Source organism: Zingiber officinale, chromosome 8B (assembly GCF_018446385.1).
Source record: "Zingiber officinale cultivar Zhangliang chromosome 8B, Zo_v1.1, whole genome shotgun sequence".
Lineage (NCBI taxonomy): Eukaryota > Viridiplantae > Streptophyta > Magnoliopsida > Zingiberales > Zingiberaceae > Zingiber > Zingiber officinale.
In genome coordinates this window covers 101851230-101871833 of record NC_056001.1, presented here as the reverse complement: position 1 = coordinate 101871833, position 20604 = coordinate 101851230, and the positions used below count along the sequence as shown (strand labels likewise).

Genomic DNA, 20604 nt, shown 5'->3' with positions numbered 1-20604 from the left:
TTATCCCCGTCGCAACGCAACGAGTCACGTCACATTTGGCTAAATTTTTCGGTCTAGGCGCCCGAGTCTGAGCGCTTGGATCAAGTCCGAGCACCCCGAACAGGTCCAGGCGCCCCGGACCGAAAAATCAACTTTTTGTTGATTTTCGGTCCCGGTCTTCAGCTCCGTTTCCGCTCGCATTGGTCTGAGTCTTCCGCTCTGGTTCCGCTCGCTTGGGTGATCTCGACCATCTGGAATAGGGCTCACCCGAACCCAACTTCCGACCTTCGAATAATCTTGCGCTCCGACTTCTCATCCCTCGGAAACATCGCGCGCCTCCTTCTCGTCCACCTCGTCCCTCGGATGCACCGAGCTCGTCGACTCTCTCTCTCTTCTGTGTCGTCCTTCTTGCTAGTTGCGTCTTTCGCTTGATTTCCTGTGCTCCTATGTTCTTGTACACTTAGGCATAGGAGTTAAATACCAACAGAACCTAACTTAACTTAGTTAATCATATCAAAACTATCTTGGGGTACTTACAAACTAGACCCTGTTAGGACCAAAAGTAGCTAGAGGGGGGGGGGGTGAATAGCTCGTCGCGTTGCCTTTGCTCGGCGTTGCTTGTTTCTTCTAAGATGTGCAGCGGAAAATACAAAGAAACAAATCACACAACGCTAACAAGGTTGGTTTACTTGGTATCCACCTCACAAGAGGTGACTAGTCCAAGGATCCACACCACGCACGCACCCTCCACTATGAAAACACTCCTTTTCGGTAACTACCGAGGGTGGAGAAGCCCTACAAGACTCTCAGTACAAGAAGAAAGGAAAGGGAAACAAAATACAAGCGCAAAGCTTACAATGAGTACAGAAAACCCTAACCCTAGCTTCTCTTCTTGCCTTTGATCCGCCTCTTGACTTGGAAAGCTTCCAAGATCCTTCAAGAACTGGCGATCTGATCTTTGAGAGCGCTGTGGAGAAGTTGGCGAAAGATCTGGAGTGAATCGGAGAAGATATGCCGCAGCCATCGCACGCCTGCAGCTTAAATCGACGCCAACGGTCGGAACCCGATCGATTCAAATGTTCCCAATCGATCGGGGAGGCTTTGGATCAATCCACGGATCGATCCAGAGCGCCTCTGTGCTCTAGGAAAAACGTCTGGATCGATCCACGGATCGATCCAGCGCTTATCGCGCGAAGCAGCCGCGTCCCAATCGATCCACTGATCGATTGGGATATCTGGATCGATCCACGGATCGATCCAGAGGCTTTCTGTTCGCTGGGAAAAGCCTGGATCGATCCACTGATCGATCCAGCACTTGGTTTTTGCCCAAAACCAAGTTCCAAGACTCCCAAACCAACATCCGGTCATCCTTGACCTGTTGGTACATCATGTCTAGCATCTGGTCACTCCCTTGACCTGCCAGGACTTCCCACCAAGTGTCCGATCAATTCCTTTGACCCACTTGGACTTTTCTCGTTATGCCAAGTATCTGGTCACTCCCTTGACCTACTTGGACTTTCCTATTCAGATGTCTGGTCAATCCCTTTGACCTATCTGTATTTCCTCGTGCCAAGTATCCAGTCAATCCTTTGACCTACTTGGACTTCCCAACACCAGATGTCCGATCATCCTTGATCCATCTGGATTTTCCCTTGCCTGGCTTCACTCACCAGGACTTTCACCTAGCTTCACTCACTAGGGTTTTCCATCTGCCTAGCTTCACTCACTAGGTCTTTCACCTGGCTTCACTTACCAGGACTTTCACCTAGCTTCACTCACTAGGGTTTTCCATCTGCCTAGCTTCACTCACTAGGTCTTTCACCTGGCTTCACTCACCAAGATTTTCACCTAGCTTCACTCACTAGGGTTTTCCATCTGCCTAGCTTCACTCACTAGGTCTTTCACCTGGCTTCACTCACCAGGATTTTCCTTCTGCCTAAACTCCCAGTTAGGACTTCCCAGTCAAGGCTTCACTCACCTTGACCTACTTGACTTTTCTTCAATTAACATCTTATTGTCAAACATCTAAACTCAAACCAAGACTCAGCTTGGTCAACCAGGTCAACCTTGACCTGAGGGATGTTGCACCAACAATCTCCCCCTTTTTGATGTTTGACAATACCACAATAACACTTACAATACCACATGTAAGTTAGGCTAATCCCATAGCCTCATTCTTCATGCCACTAGGTAATGAAAGCATAAGTTAAGCTCTTCATTCTCCCCCTAAGAGGGCAAACTCCCTCTTAGATAATGAAAGCCTAACTGACCCCTTTCACTAGTCTTTTCATTCTCCCCCTATTGGCACACATCAACCCAGCCTTGAGCACACATCAACCCATGCCTCAATTTCGGGTATACTTCAACAAATCCATTATTGAAAGACTCTCCCCCTGAAGAGTTGCTCATCGTTGTTCACAACATCACTCGTTGTGATCAACACGATAAAGAAGGTCCCATACCCTTCATTTATCCTTAACTTCTCCCTCATTGTAGACAAATACTCAACCTTGAGCATTTTCTAACCACGTGAGTTCCTACTTGAAATAATGAGGATATCCACTCCCCATTTCAAGTTCAAAAACTCATACAAGAGCATTTTCTTTAAAGAAGGTTAACCACCTTCCAAGGTTCATGAAAAATAATTTTTTATGTCTTTAAAGAGTCCCTCCCCCTAAAGACATGGTGGTAACTTCTGTCATTGCACCAACAATGACTTGGAATCCCTAAACCTTTAGGAAACCCAAATTTAGAAGTTTTGAGGTTCAAATATTCAAAATTTGAAACAAACCTCAACCTAAACTTCAACTTAGCCTTCCTCAACCAATCCATCCTTGTTTTTCACACGAAAACACCCGTTTTATGTATACAAATGTATTTTTAGGGGTTTGGAATGGTTACCTAGACTCAATTAGGTTTAGAGTGCTGAAATCAGACCTTCCCAGCCAAAATCAGCATCCTGGATCGATTGGAGTTGGGTTCCAATCGATTCAACCTATTTTAATCGATCCACTGATCGATTCAGGATGTGTGGATCGATCGGCTGATCGATCCAGCGAGCTTCTGTTCGCAAGAGTTGCCTTCTGAATCGATCCACGGATCGATTCAGGCACTCCAATCGATCCATGGATCGATCGGAGCTCTGATAGTTGCTGAAATTCCATTTCAGTCAACTTCAGAAACCCCTAGAGAATTCTACAAAAATCCAAAAATCATGAAATTTCGTGTAGACATTATTTAGGGCATACTTAATCATGGAAAAATAGTTTTCTATGAAAATACATCATATTTTCAAAGATTGACACAAACTTGAAAACTTGCAAAAACTTTAGTGTTTTCTTCAAGTTTGTGTCTAACTATTCAATGGTGATTACTATAAAAAAAAATAGCCTTCACCAAGGTTTTCCAAAAATATTTTCAAAACCAATATCCCATCATGTTCCTTGGGCATAATGCACATGACTTGTACATTAGCTTTCCCAATGATGGGAAAACACATAACTATGTGTTTTGATGAACCTAAAACTCAAAAGAATGCACTAAATCAACATCTTGAGTTTTGTTCATCATCCTAACATCTCACTTGTATCTAATGTGCACTGAAACACATACAAGTCATCTTATAGGTCTTTGTGAGATGTAAGATTTTGGTTTTGCCCTATTCTAGGGATCATGCATATCTATCTAGGCATTTTGAGAGGTAGACATCCACAAAGGATGTTACTTGTTGATTTACTTGTTAAACAAATGTCACTTGTTTATTCCACTTGTTGTAAACAAATGCCACTTGTTTAACTAATGCCATATGTCCTTAATTTTTAAGGAAATAAACATAATGCATGATAATGTTATGGCATACATCAAAATAAAATAGCTTTCAAAAGAAAGATTCCTATAACTACATGATGTATGTATGACATGACATGGTATTTTTGTATTTTTCATGATAAGTCATGAATGCAAAATACACATAAGATAAAATATGATGTCATGGCATATTATGAGCAAACAATCATGGCAAGGTTTAGCATAAATAAGATATACCTAGATTACCTATCTAAGTATCGTTAATCTTAGCTAATCCTAAAACTTAAACCTAGATTGCCCTAAAGTGCTTAAAGAAAATGTCAAAGCCTAAATTGACATTTCTAATTCCCTTGATTAATGTATGCCAATTGAAAGTAAGCATATCCTCAAATGTTGGCATATTTCATTTTTCCACAAGAGTAGCACTTTTAAATTAAGGCCCGGATTGCCTTAAATTTCCTAAGAACATACCAAAATCCCAACTTGGTATTTCTCTAGGTTTTCCCAATTTATGCCTTTTTAAGATAAAATCAATTTTCCACCATTAGGCACATTTTACTCTTTCAAGGAGTAAATAATGATTCCATTTCATTTTCAAAGGTTAACAAAAACCTTGAAAATGCTCCTTGAGTGTCAATTTCCTCAAAGTTGGGTTAACTACCATTCTAATCGGAGTTGACACTCTCTAACCCATCTATGGGGTAGAGAAGATGCTCCTAGGAACCCAACACCTATTGGTGCTCCTTGGATGCTCTAGGTATTCACTAGGGATAACTTCCCTAGATACCTTCCTAGTGACCTTGTTTGGCTTCTTGGAGGCCTTGGTCACACTTTCTAGGTCAACTCTAGGGATAGCCTCCCTTGTGACCTTGTTTGTGACTTTCTTAGACTTCTTAGAAGCCTTAGTCACATTTATTGCAAAAATACTCTTAGGGATGACTTCCCTAGTATTTTTGACTTGACCACTAGACCTAGGGTTTGTTCCATAACTATATGGAACTCTATGGTAAGAGGGCACATCCTTCTTAGCCTTTGGTTTGTATCCCAAACCTCTATGGCCATTTGATGGCTTTTGTACCCCTAAACCTAGGTTATGCTCATTTTGCCCTAATAGGATATTTTCCATCCTTTTTAGGGTCTTTTCCATTTTATCAAGTCTTGACCTCAAGACTTGATTTTCCATCACTAAGTCCTTAGTTTTTGGTTTTCCATTAAGTTCATGAGCATTTTTGTTTCTAGGCTTGTAGCTACAATCCTTAGAGTTCTTGCCTAGACTTTTACCTACATTCCTAGCCTTAGGTGTAGTAGTTTTAGCATGAAAAGCTATATGTTTTTCTTTAACGCTATCATGCTTTCTATTTTCATGGTAAATAGCATTAAAATGATATAAGTTAGAACTATCATGCTTTTTACCATAATGTAAAGGGGTAGGCTCGATAAAGTTACCTTCCTTTTTACCTTAGAGGCTCCCCCTTGACTTGAGCTTCCTCCTTGAGCCTTGACCATCTTCTTCCCCTTAGGGCATTGACTCCGATAATGCCCCTTTTGATTGCAAGAGAAACACACAATGTGCTCCTTGCTCTTCTTTGTTCCGGGGATGGTCTCCTTGGGCTTCACCTTACCTTTTTGTGCCACTTGGCCCTTCTTCTTGGCCAATTTAGGGCACTTGCTCTTGTAGTGCCCATGTTCCCTACACTCAAAGCATATAATATGATTTTTATTATTAATTGAAATATTTATACCTTTGCTTGTAGGGGTGGCATCTTTTCCTTTGGATCCGGAGGTAGAAGCTTCCTCTTGATCGGACCTTGATTCTCCTCCATTTGATTTTTCTTGACTTGTGGAGGTAGAATCTTCTTCCTCCTCTTCGTCTCTTGACCCGGATGTAGAAGCTTCACCTTCTTCTTGATCCGGCGTCACCAAGGATTGCTCCCCCTCAATCCTAGAGGTGGAGGCTTCATCATCTTGAATATGAAACAAGGAGTATGCTCCCTCCTTGTTCCCTTCGTTGCATTCCTTTGAGGATGAAGCTTCTTGGATTTCCTCTTCTTCGGAGGTTGAGCATCTCTCAACCTCGGAGTCCTCCTCTTGGTCTTGCTCCAAAGAGTCACCCTCTCTGGATACTTCTTGCTCTTGTACAGTGGAGGGGATCTCTTCATGAAGCTTGGCCAATTTGCTCCATAATTCCTTTGCATCTTCAAATTCTCCAATTTTGCAAAGGATGGTGCTTGGCAATAAATTGACCAAAAGCTTGGTCACTTTGTCATTTGCATCGCACCTTTGGACTTGCTCCGAGCTCCATTTGCTTTTCTTGAGAAGCTTGCCCTTGGAGTTTGTTGGAGCTTCAAATCCTTCCATTAGAGCAAACCATTGCTCTATCTCCATCATAAGAAAGTTTTCGATTCTTGATTTCCAAGAATCGAAGCTCGTGGAAGTGTACGGTGGAGCCACCCTTGTGTCAAATCCAAGCCCATCTTGGAATTGCATCTTGAAGTTGAGCTTGATAAAGTCTTGAACTTGAAGAATTTGCTCTAACTTCTTCACCCTCTAGCTTTTCTTGATATGCTTGACCCTTCCGGCGATGATTCCGGTGAAGAGCGGCCTCGCTCTGATACCACTTGTTAGGACCAAAAGTAGCTAGAGGGGGGGTGAATAGCTCGTCGCGTTGCCTTTGCTCGGCGTTGCTTGTTTCTTCTAAGATGTGCAGCGGAAAATACAAAGAAACAAATCACACAACGCTAACAAGGTTGGTTTACTTGGTATCCACCTCACAAGAGGTGACTAGTCCAAGGATCCACACCACGCACGCACCCTCCACTATGAAAACACTCCTTTTCGGTAACTATCGAGGGCGGAGAAGCCCTACAAGACTCTCAGTACAAGAAGAAAGGAAAGGGAAACAAAATACAAGCGCAAAGCTTACAATGAGTACAGAAAACCCTAACCCTAGCTTCTCTTCTTGCCTTTGATCCGCCTCTTGACTTGGAAAGCTTCCAAGATCCTTCAAGAACTGGCGATCTGATCTTGAGCGCCGTGGAGGAGTTGGCGAGAGATCCGGAGTGAATCGGTGAAGATCTGCTGAAGAACGGCTGCGGCTTAAATCGACGCTAAACCCGATCGATTCAAATGTTCCCAATCGATCGGGAGGCTTTGGATCGATCCACGGATCGATCCGGCCGTTCCTCTAGGAAAACGTCCGGATCGATCCACGGATCGATCCGGCGCTTATCGAAGCGGCCGCGTCCCAATCGATCCACGATCGATTGGGATATCTGAATGATCCACGGATCGATCCGAGCTTTCTTCATTGAAAAGCACGGATCGATCCATCGATCGATCCGACGCTTTTGCCCAAAACCAAGTTCCAAGACTCCCAAACCAACATCCGGTCATCCTTGACCTGTTGGTACATCATGCCTAGCATCTGGTCACTCCCTTGACCTGCCAGGACTTCCCACCAAGTGTCTGGTCAATTCCTTTGACCCACTTGGACTTTTCTCGTCATGCCAAGTATCTGGTCACTCCCTTGACCTACTTGGACTTTCCTATTCAGATATCTGGTCAATCCCTTTGACCTATCTGTATTTCCTCGTGCCAAGTATCCAGTCAATCCTTTGACCTACTTGGACTTCCCAACACCAGATGTCCGATCATCCTTGATCCATCTGGATTTTCCCTTGCCTGGCTTCACTCACCAGGACTTTCACCTAGCTTCACTCACTAGGGTTTTCCATCTGCCTAGCTTCACTCACTAGGTCTTTCACCTGGCTTCACTTACCAGGACTTTCACCTAGCTTCACTCACTAGGGTTTTCCATCTGCCTAGCTTCACTCACTAGGTCTTTCACCTGGCTTCACTCACCAGGATTTTCACCTAGCTTCACTCACTAGGGTTTTCCATCTGCCTAGCTTCACTCACTAGGTCTTTCACCTGGCTTCACTCACCAGGATTTTCCTTCTGCCTAAACTCCCAGTTAGGACTTCCCAGTCAAGGCTTCACTCACCTTGACCTACTTGACTCTTCTTCAATTAACAACTTATTGTCAAACATCTAAACTCAAACCAAGACTCAGCTTGGTCAACTAGGTCAACCTTGACCTGAGGGATGTTGCACCAATAGACCCCTTATACCAAGTGAGGTAATCCGGGGAGAGATCTAAAGGAAGAAGAAGTGACCTATAAAAAATAATTTTAAATTTTAAGTATTGCCCCTACTTTTATTTTTTTAGTGAACTAAGACTCTAATATTTTTATAATTTTATACACCTCTATATGTACTTACAAAAAAATTGAGGTGCAGCAACTACACCAGCAAAGCTATATGTGGGGTGGTCACCTCTAATTGCATGTGTAATATAATACATGAACGTATGCGGGTAACGAACTTTCCTCATAAAAAATTAATTTAATTCTCTATATTGGCCATAAATTGGGTAAATATGCGCTAGACCCATGACGCTCAAGAATCTCAACTGCAAGTTACTATAACGAGCTCCCACTTATAAAAAAATAATTTAATATTATATTTGATCTTAGCTAAAACCTTGAGAAAAATATTTTTTCTAACATCGTCGTTCCAAGGTAATTATAGAAGATTCTATGTTCTGTCACAAATTCTAAGATATAAAATTAAAGGGAATTTTAAATTTCTAATTGATTAATAAGAAAATTTCTTAATAATACGTCATAGTTGAATCTTGAATTCTAATTACTAATTAATTAATGATTTTTTTTTAAAATAATATAGTCTCGAATTATAGATTATTAATTAATATATTTATATAAATTACTAATAAATTTTAAAATTATTTTTAATAAATAAAAAATATTAACATAATTTTATTTTGAGTTTATTAAGATTAGTTAATAAATGAGACAGTTATTAATGGTAAGATATCTGTCCCTCTACTTCCTTCCTCTATATATTCGTCCCTCCTCTCTCGCTCTCTCTCTCTCTCTCTCTCTCCTCCCTCCACGGCCTGCTCCTCCCATCTCTTCCTACTGCTCTTTCGTTTAGCTACTGCGGATATTTTCCCCCCGCCGGCCGATCGAGGACTATGGATCAGGATCAGCATTAATGAAGGACTGCGGCGGTGGCGGAAACCACAAGGCGCCCACCGACGCCGTCAAATCTCCCTCTTCCCTTCTCTGCGGCGTCTTCGGCGCCGGTGGCCATCACCATCGCCGCAATTGTAAGACCTCGCTCCCGCAATCCAGCCGGTACCCCAGAGACTGCAAGCCATACTTCCTCTTCCACCGCCTCTTTGTTTTCCTCCTCTTTCTTCTCCTTTTGTACTTCTTCTACACCTACAGCCTCCTCTCCTCCTCCCCCTTGCCTTCCTGCGACGACGATGCCGTCGTCCGCCTCTCCAACTTCAGCACCGACGTTGCCGACCGTACCTTCGCCAGATCCTCGCCTTCGCCGCCCGCGTCTGGGCCCCAGTCCACTGCGACGAACCTGCAGCACATTGTGTTCGGCATCGCCGCCTCCGCCAAGCTGTGGGAGAAGCGCAAGGCCTACATCAAGGTCTGGTGGCGGCCGCGGCGGATGCGCGGCTTTGTCTGGCTCGACAAGGCGGTCAAGGAGATGAAAGCCAAGGATCCCACTCTCCCGGATCTCAAGATCTCCGGCGACACCTCTCGCTTCCCTTACACGCATCGGAAGGGCGACCGCTCCGCCATCCGCATCTCCCGCATCGTCTCCGAGACATTCCGCCTCGGTCTCCCCAATGTGCGCTGGTTCGTCATGGGGGATGATGATACAGTGTTCCTCCCCGACAATCTCGCCCGCGGCCCGCGTCCTCTCTCGATTCGACCACCGGCAGCCCTATTACATCGGCTCCCTTTCCGAGTCCCATCTCCAGAACATTTTCTTCTCCTACAGCATGGCCTACGGAGGCGGCGGGTTCGCCATCAGCGCCCCTCTCGCTGCCTCTCTCGCCAGAGTCCAGGACCGCTGCCTCCGTCGGTACCCGTCTCTCTACGGCAGCGACGACCGGATCCAAGCTTGCATGGCGGAGCTCGGGGTCCCCCTCACCCGGCATCCTGGTTTCCACCAGTACGACGTCTACGGCGACCTCCTCGGCCTCCTCGCCGCTCACCCTGTCACCCCTCTCCTCTCCCTGCACCACCTCGACGTCGTACAACCTCTCTTCCCCGGGGAAACCCGGCCCGCCGCCCTCCGCCGCCTCTTCAACGGCCCCGTCCGCCTCGACTCCGCCGGGGTGATCCAGCAGTCCATTTGCTACGACACCGAGCGTCTCTGGACGGTGTCCGTCTCCTGGGGCTTCGTCGTCACGGTGGTCCGCGGGGTGATGTCGCCGCGTGAAATGGAGACGCCGACGCGGACTTTCCTCAACTGGTACCGCCGGGCGGACTACACAGCCTACGCGTTCAACACCCGGCCGGTGTCGCGCAACCCGTGCCAAAAGCCGTACGTCTACTACCTCGCCTCCGCCCGCTATGACAACTCCAGCCGCACCACCGTGACGGAGTACGCGCTCCGCCGGGAGACCCGCCCCACGTGCCGATGGCGGCTGGCCGACCCGTCGGCGCTCATAGACCGCGTCGTCGTCTACAAGAAACCCGACCCTGGCCTATGGGACAGAGTACTCAAAAACCGCCATTAACTCATCTCTTAATTGCCCAACCCTCCTCGCGCAATTGATTGCTCACCACCATTAACGTACTGTGGCAGGCACCGAGAAGGAACTGCTGCGGGGTATTGTCGACAGCGAAGGATGGGAAGAAGCGGCGGCGGATGGCGATGGAGGTAGGGACGTGCACAGAAGGTGAGATCAGTGAGATAAGCAAGCAGCGAGGTTAGTTTCCATTAGCCCAAGCGCCAGAGGTGCTTGGTGAAATGTCCCCTGCTAAAATTCATGCTAGATTATGATGATGTTGTAAAAATTATAAATTCTTTGTTCATCATCAATCTCGCCTGTGCTATTTGGCACTGGCCATGGTGGTGCTGATGTGCACGCCCGCCGTGTGACAACTCCTCCGGCTTCTCCTCTCCGGAGGCGAATGATGTCAGTGACCGTTTTCTTCAAGCCTATGCTCCAAGAGCGAGGGCGATGCCTACTCTTCTGCGAAGTATTGATCTTGAGAAGTGTGAAATGGGTTTCCTTGGACTACGGGTCAGCTCAGCACATTATTCTTGGCTCTCCGTAGTATCCGGCGAGACTCGTTAATGATTTTGTCGTTGCATTCGAACAACTTTTTGATCACGATGAATCTGTGCAACCTTTACTTTCTGTTTGTCTTTTTTTGTTGTGTGTTGCATAAATATCCATCGGTACATGGTATTCATCTTCATAGCATGAATGTTTTTTATATTAATAATTTTTTTTCATGCAATCCCATTATTATTAATATATTAAAATTAATATCATAATAATAATAATAATAAAAATAAAAAATAGTTAGTGATATTCCTTTCCCTCTCTATTTCGATGGAATATTGATTTTTCTATCAGTTTGATGAAATTATCATCTCTAATCCAGAGTTAGGGCATCTTTACTTTAACCCTCGAAAATATCAAGTAGCATTTTACCCTTAGTATTTATAAAATAATATTTAATCCTCTTTTACCATTGAAAAAATTTATAAAAGATAATTATATATATTTTAATATTTTTTATAATAATTAGAAGAAAAAAAATATATTGAATTAATGTGGAAAATAATTATATATTTTTAAAGTCAATTTTTTAATTATTAATTAGTTGGATCGGTATTATTCATAGGGAGAAAAATATATTTAAAAGGATAAAAAAATATATAAGATTCCAGTCATGGTGTTATTCGTCACTCGCTCATATATATGATTGATGTTGATTTGTCGGTGCGTCTGTGTTCGGTGTCCTGCAAAATAAAATTTGTCAGCTAAGGATTGATATTGCTGGTGTTATTCGATCTTTGATGATTAAGTCAATGATGAACTGAGATGTAAGACTTGCATATGTGCATGAGAAAATACAACAACTCTAAAAAGACAAAGAAAATTTATCTTCACATAAGAAAAGAAAATTATACCTTCAGAACCTTATATAATCATGGAAGGCGTGGATTTAAAATTTTAAATTTAGGGGAAATGAAGAAAAATAATTATTATACATTGTATTTGAAGGCTACGCAGTGAGGAGATAAAAATATATATTTTAAACTACTTAATTTTAATTTATTTATATAATTAAGTATTAATCTTTATATATTATTGGAGGTTACATATAATTTATTTATTTTAATTAGGGTCTTGAATTATTAGAATTAGTTCACATAATTAAAAAAAAACAATGGACATAAATTTAATATACTTTTTTCTCTGTTATATATATATATATATATAAAAGGATATAATTGTCTTTTAGATTTTTTTTTCACACTTTGATCAAAGAGAGTTAAATATTATTTTTAAAATATAATGGAGCAAAATATTACTTGATTAAAAAATAGAAGGGTTAAAAGTATTTTTTCCCTATAAAAATTGAACGAAAAGGTTTGAATTGAAATTTTAAATTTATGTTTTTCTTGAGATTAATAATAAGATGACACTATTTAAAAGAAAGATGTGTGAATAAAAAAATTATAGAAAAGTTTTTAATAATAGAGAAGATTGAAATTTTGAAATTTTAATGTGATATTTATGTGACACATGAAAATTAAAAAAACAAACTCATTTAGAATTTTAATTGTTAAAGATGTTTTTAGTGTGTTCGAATTAGTTTATTTGCACGACCGAGTTTGCAGAAAACTACGGCAACAAATTGTCAGTGTTAACTCACATTAAAATGTTGAATCGAACTTGGGCAATCCGTCTTGTCCTATAAAAAATTTTTATTATCTGCTAAAGATGCGGATGACGGTCCAGGAGTATTTCATAATTGAAGATTAAATTATAAATATTTGAGAGATAATTTAATGTCTGTGTAGGGAGGATAGATTTTATGGCCTATAAAAAAGTGAATTAGGAAATAGATTATTTGTAATTACGGTGTATCACAATTCAGTTTAATTGGTTATGATTTCTTCTTAGTTTTATCATCTCTTAATTATAGTTTAGGTTAGGATGGGTGATCGAAAGTTACCCGGAGACTGTTCGAACGCAGCAAGTGGCCAAACAACCTGGCGCTGAGGAGGACGGCTTCCGATCGTCTATCCTGACTCAAACTATAATCGAGAGATAATAAATTTAAGAAGAAATTATAATTAATTATGATTAAATTATGATCATGATCGATCATGTATAAATGATGCATCCCTAATTTTTTTACCAGGACCTAGCCTGTGTATAGCCATCATTGCATTCATGAGAGATAGGTGAAGTCTGGCAACTAACGCCGTTTACTTAGGAGGATGAATTTAAAAATTGAAAAAAAAAAAATCCCCCGCAAAGTTGTCTCCATTTGATTTCGCCATATAGGATAGATTATTTATCCTTTTCATTATTTATCTAGATAAAATAAAAAACGGACAGATTTATAAATTCATATGTGGATCGATATTTCAACTGTTTTTCATGCGTCCAAAATGGAGAGAAACGAATTCCTTCCTCTTTCATCACAAGTCTGCTTTCACCTGCACAAGCCATGGGCACCATCAGCCTCCTTGCATCGCCGCTCGCCAAGGCGGGATGACTTGCTGCTCCACTCACGAGCGGCCATATGCAGTCGCTTTCATGGCTTGCACGGCCGGCTACTCCGCTCGTGGGTGGCCCTACGCAGTCGCTTGCATAGTTGCACTGTCGACTGCTCACGCGGCCTGCACGACCTTCCCTATGCGGCCGCTTGCGTGACGCTCGATTGCTCATGCGGCCTGTACGTACGGTCGGCCCTACATGGTCACTTGCGTGGCCTGCATGGCAAGCTGCTCATGTGGCGTGCACGGCCGACCTTATGCGGTCTCTTGTGTGGCTTAGTGGCGAATTCAGGAATTCAAGCATGGAGGATCGATTTTTACGCGTAACAAAAGGCGATATCCTCTATCTCTACCAGTTCTTTACCAGTGGAACCTCATAATATTAGAGTTCCACCGCCGGCAAGGGGGGCGACCGCCGATGAAAATTTAATAGTTTCCACCATTTTTATCGACGAAAATTTAATTTTGTCAGAAAATATTACCGACGGAATTAAATTTCCATCAGTAAAATCAGAATTTTACAACAGAGATTTAATTCAGTCAGTAATATTTTATGACGGAATTAAATTTCCATCGATAAAATGATAAAAACTATTTATTATCGGGAAAAAATAGGATTATCGACGGAATATAATTTCACTCGGAGATTACCGACAGAAATTAAATTCCGTTAGTAATCCCGAAATAAATTTACATTACAAACAATATCAAAATTACCATCGAAGATTACCGACGAAAATTAGATTCCGTCGGTAAATATCGGGATTACCGACGGAATCTAATTTCCATCGGTAATCTTCGACGGGAATTTGATTATGTCGGTAATTATCGATGGAAATTAGATTCCGTTAGTAACCCCGAAAATAAAATTAGGCCGCTAGGCCTTCTCCTCTCCTCTCGCGCACTCGGTTTTCTCCTATCCTGCGATTCCGACGCAATCTCTCCTCTCCGGCGATTCCGACGCATTCTCTCCTCTCCGATGATTCTGGCTCGATCTCTCCTCTCCGGCGATCTTCAGGTAAGTTCTCTCCTCTCCTCTCCGCCGGTCACTAGCACACGACTGGTGCCTTTGTCGACCGCTAGCTTCATGCTAGTGGTTGTGTCAGTCGTTAGCCGTATGCTGGTGGTTGTGTCGGCCGCTGGCCGCTAGACATCGGCTGCTAACAATTGGCCAAACGGCTATGCCTGCCAGTTGCTAGCAAGCAGCCGGCGGCTGTGCCGGCCGCTAGCATGCGGTCGGCGGTTGTACCGATCGCTATCAAGCAACCGCGCGACTGTGCTAGCCGGCGACTATGTTGGCCGGTGGCTGTGTTGACTGCTACAAGTGGTCTACGACTGTGCTGGAAATAGGCTTGATGTAGCTGAAAGAGTGAGGATACTACCGTTTAATTAGTATAAATATATGTCTAATTATATAAGATTATTTTTTTGATGTTTGAGATTTTATTTCTTGATTGTTAATATTGATTATCTAACAAACTATACATCTCAATATTCATTAGGTATTATCAAGTTTCAATAAAACCATGAAAATAGATGTTGAAATTATGAAATATATAGTTTCCAATATAGTTAGTTATATGTTGACACTATCCTCTGGAATAATTTTAGATTTAAAAGCTATCAACAATAAGACCTTTGTTATCACATCTGTAAAATTTGTTGCATATTCAATGTTGTACCTCTTTCGCTTTATTCCACCTTCATCTCTTTGTAAGAATATCTTTACCTTATCCTTCTCCCAATGGAGCAATCTGATGGTTTTTAAATCTAAAATTGTTCCAGAGGAGAGTGTCAACTTATAGCTAACTATAATAGACTCATCAATTTTCAAGACTTTTAAATCATCTGAAGATCCTAAAGGCAGGGCCCATGCTGGTTCTTCTTCTACAAGAGACTCAAGACCCACGAGACTCTAATTAGGTTTGTACAACTATAACTTACCCTTTTTGTTTATCACTTATAAAACATGCAAAATATATTTATTCTATTTTTATATTAATTATAATCTGGTCACCTCTAATTATATTACATTTTCTCAGGAACAATTCGTTATCACCAGTAGATATCCAAAATATGATATAGATATCTTTTTTTGTTGATATGTAAAATTAGTTACACATTATACTTTTTTAGTGCATTGCTCTCATTTTTTTTCTTTTTGGTTTGTTTGAGTATTTTTTTTTTTGAGATTTCATCATTTCATTATAGTACTACAAAATTATATTTATTATGTTTTGATATTTTAATCTACCCAAATATTATATTATTGTATGTTTCAGAGTTTCTATTGACATATTGATCATTATCATCATCATCCGCTCATTTCTATCCAGGTATCAAAATTAGTTATACATAAATCACTACCAAAATTTTATTGTATTAATAAATTTGATCATATTCTATTTATTTTACTTTATGTAGGATTTTCTATTGTATATGAATGTATTATTTGGAGTATTTTCTATCATGGTATGTATTTAAATATCTAATTCTATAAATTTAGATTTAGATATGGATATTTGGTTATTTTAGTCTGTTTTTATTATTGTGATTTGTTTAGATTTTATTATTTTAGATTATTGTGATTGTTTTTTATTTATATTAGTTTGTTTATATGGATGTCATAGTTTATTTATGTTTATATGGATTGTATGAATTATTAGGATGTATGAAATGTGTTTGTAGGTGTGGATGTGATTGTTTGTATGTATTTGTATATATGAAATATCATCGTCTGTGATGATTTATTGTATATATGGATTGTAAACAGGGTAAAAAAGGAATATAATTTTTTTCATATAATTTTTTTTTAAATTTTATCGACGGAATAAATATTCCGTATTTTCGTTGGTAATTATCGTAATGGTTTACCGACGGAAACTCTATTTTTGTCAGTGTATACCAACGGAAATAAATGATTCCGTCGGTAGCCACTGCCATCGGAAGCACTATTTCCGGCGTGATTTACCGATGAAAATATAAATTCCATCGGTAAAATTTACTACGGAAATATAAATTCCGTCGGTATATACCGACAGAATTGAAATTTCGTCGGTATATCCATTTCCGACAAATTACCTCCCAACAATTGATTTTCCGTCATAATTTCGTCACTAAATGACTACACCGATGGAATTACGACAGAAAATTCCGTCGATAAACCTATTTTTTTTGTAGTGACTCGTGGGCAGCCTGCATGTATAGTCAAACAATTAAATGTCCAAGTCCAAAAATACAAGTATTAGATAACAATTACAATACTAGTCATCTAAAAATGACATAATCTATTAATCAACATTAGTCATACAAAAATACATCACAAGTATTAAACTCACCTTCACCATCTATTGCAGGTTCATCTGAAGTTGGTTGGTTTTCATTCTCGATTTTGGCTAATCTACTTTCAATTCCATCCATGCATCTCTTAAGGTTATTATTTTCTTCTTCCTTCTCATGGAGCTTAGCCTCAAGATCTTTTATAAGCAGCTTGTGAACAATTAAAATATTTTCTTTTCATTCCACCTCCGAAACCAAAGACATGGCTATGTCGTTGTGGTCCAAAACACTTTTCAACAACCTCAATATGTGAGAGTGATGCAGTAGACTGAATAGTCTTCACAATCTCATCCTACAAAGGCTCATCACTCAAACGTTATTTAAATAAATGATAAATAGCAAATTTTGGTTAAAAGGTTAAATAGTGATAGTTACATATTTTTCTTGCGCTTTTGGCTCAACAAACTTTCCATTTTTATGTCAAGTCTTATAGAAAATTTTTGCAATGTCAGGTGGATTATTATCCTTGCCTCCCTGAAAGATATATAAAAGGAAAGTAAATTATATATGTTAATTAAATAAAACATCATAAATAATAAACATAAAAATTAATATAAATATTTATGACCATGTCATATATCAGTTGTCTGTGTGGCTTGCTTCCAGTTCGATAAGACATTACTCCATTTACCCGATTCTTTGAATTCTGATTATTGGTTTTCTACATAAATCACAAACCAATATTGCAATCAACACTTCCATTAGTACAATTTAATTAACTGCAATATGAAGATATTTCTTATAACACTTTGAATCAACATTATTATACTTGAAACTCATTAGTTAAGAACTTATTAGTGACAAGTCATTCCCATTCTTTAGCATTAAACCCTTGTGGCACATTTTTTAAAACTTCAGCTTTAGTTATACAAGGTCTCACATAATTTACATTCAAGGATGACCTCCATGCTATCCACAAAGCACTCATATGCTCCAAAGTATGCTCACGATATAATTCTATGCTACTATTGAAAAAGCATTCCTGCAACACATTCATAATACACCATATTTAGCTTCATTCAAGAGAAAAAGTTCAAACTTCATTACTATAACGTTACTAATCTATGGTCATGCAATAATGTATTAATGTACGATTTCCAATCAATAAATAAAAAAAGAAATTAAAGGAAATAAAAAAGGAATGCACGTTTACCAATCAATGATTAATGTAATTCACGTTTACAAATATATGGGCATGCAGTAATGTAGCAATGTAATTCATGTTTACTAATACAGTAATGCAATTCACCTACCTTCACCGCATCCCACATGTGTCGCTTGTCTAATTTAGTCAAGTTCTCCCATGTTTTCACTTGTATAGGGCAAATATGCTTGTCACGCACGATTTTCCCCAAGTGTCTCGACCAATAACTATGATTTTTTCCCACTGCACGATTGTTGTAGAATTCGATCTCCATCTTTTCTCCACTTTTTAGAGTTGCAATTTTCTTATTCTTATTTTTTCCTCTAACTTTTCTCACCTTTTTAGGTGCCGAATTTATTCAATGAATTGAAGTAATAAATAATTGTATCAAGAGTTCAATTTGAAATCAATAGAAAACTCATAATTCACTACATTTCAAATATACTTACCATCAACATATTTGTATGTAATAGCAAACCTCGATTCACCACTTTCACCATCTTCAGTCATAGGTATAAATTTAACAACAAGATAATGACCAACAACCTCAATTGGTATTTGAAAATCCTAATTAAAGAAATCATATAATTACAATAATAAATGATGGTTCATGGAATACTTTAATTATTATATAGCCAAACAACTTGCCTTGTTGATGGTACATTTACTGATAGCTTGCAATCTAGTCTCGATATCAAAGTTCTTTGAAACAGTTATGAACCATTGAACTGTACTAGCTTGTTCAGTTCCGTTTACCACATCCCCTCGTACTTTGACTTTCTCATGTGTCTTAAAATCACCCAATATTGTGACATCTCTCACTTTTGGAACTTTTGGGATAGAATCTGTACAAATTTAAAGAAAATAAATCACTGATAAGAAGAAACACAAAAAGAACTCAAAATAATAACTCTTTATTATCGCTACCAAAGGTTGGATTGTCTTGAGGCATTTTGAAGTGTAATGGTTGGGCAGTTTCATCCACATCTACATAAATCTCTATGTTCTCCACGTCTTCATGTGCTTTCAGCATAGCCAATAAATCTTTATCATTTCTCAATAGCTTACCATCCGCATCTGTGACTTTAAAACCAACAGAATATATATCAATAAACTTTTTATATATGTTCAAGATTCCAAGAAAGAACTATCTTCTGTAAAATCTCTTCCTTTCCATTCATCTTCCTCAAAATGCACAATAAGAGTATGGGCTGAAATTCCACCTTTTGGAAGGAAAAAGTACAAAAAAATAGTTAGAGGATGTGACCTAAAAAATTGCAAGAGTCATAAATTACAATGTCTACATAAAGTTTATAGGTTTACCAATTCTTCCTTGATTGCCGATGCATTGTGCTTTTTGCTCTTCAACTTGTAGCCTTCGAATTCCCCCTATACTTTTGTAGGCGGATGCATTTCCCCATATACTCTTGTAGGCTGATGCATTTCTTGGATAATTAAAGAATAATATAATTATATCAATCATTAAAACTCTAGAAAAAAAAATCTAAAATATCAAGTTAGAAAAATTGAAAGTACCAATAGAATCTCCAACATACCTCGTTCTATGCCTATATCCACGCTCCTTGGCCAACTTACCAGGTGCTAAAAATTTTATAGGCTTTTGAATGTTACCTACACTGCTTTTTGTAAGCATTTGTTGTTGGAACCCCAAGGTTGGTTTTGGTGTGATCAACAAGTTAAGTTAGGTTCTGTTGTTTTCTAACTTTGTGTCTAAGTGTGCAGGAGCTTAGGAGCACAGGTACTCGAGCGGAAGACGCAGCTAGCGAGAAGGACGGCACGCGGTGCGTCCGAGGGACGAGGCGCTGCGGAAGAGTACACCGGCGGACGAGAAGGAAGTGCGCGCGATGGTTCCGAGGTACGAAAGCCAGAGCGGAAGATTGCTCGGGGAGCAAGAGACGCAGCTAGCGTGAAGGTCGGCACGGGGTGCGATCGAGGGACGAAGTCTGCGGATGAGTACGCTGGTGGACGAGAAGGGACACACGACAATTCCGAGGGACGAGAAGCCGGAGGGAAGCACGCCGAGAAGACCGGAAGATGGGTTCGGTGAGCCTATTCCGGATGTCGAGATCACCCAATCAAGCGGGTCCGGAGCGTAAGACCCGGACCGAGACGGACTTAACGGAGAAGTGGTCCCGAAAAAAGTCAACCGAAGTTGACTTTTTGCTCGGCGCCTGAACCAATCCGGCTGGAGTCGTCCGGGCGCCGGAATGCTTCGGCGCCCGGACCGATTTTGACCAAGATCGCGATTTACGTGATTCAACGCTGGGGATAAAACTTTATCTCTGTCGCAACCCTTCCAGCGCTTCACCAAGGCTATAAATATAGCCTTGGTCCGTAAGCTTTTCATCGCTCGTAAATTGTAAACAACACTTGTGTGCTTCCACCGCTTAGATTAGCTTCTTTCTATGCTACACCATGTGCGAGGCTTCTCCGCCAAGGAGCTCTTAGTGCGATCTTCATCCTTGAATTAACAACCTCCCGGTTGTAACCAAGTCAAATTCGGCCTCGCTTTTATGCTTTATTTTCTGCTTAATCTATTTTTATGTGTTAGCTTAATCGACGAGAAAGGGTTGTGTTTGATTTTCAGGGCTATTCAACCCCTTCTAGCCGCATCGGTCCTACAAGTGGTATCAGAGCCGAGGCGCTCAGAGGACTAACCACAAGCAACAAGATGG

The 20604-nt window shown here is 40.4% G+C and overlaps 1 pseudogene; it reads left to right on the top strand.

Annotated features, from left to right (window-relative positions):
• Positions 1 to 8762: 8762 nt before the first annotated feature.
• LOC122014515 lies at positions 8763 to 11026 on the top strand (annotated as a pseudogene).
• The last annotated feature ends 9578 nt before the right edge of the window (positions 11027 to 20604 follow it).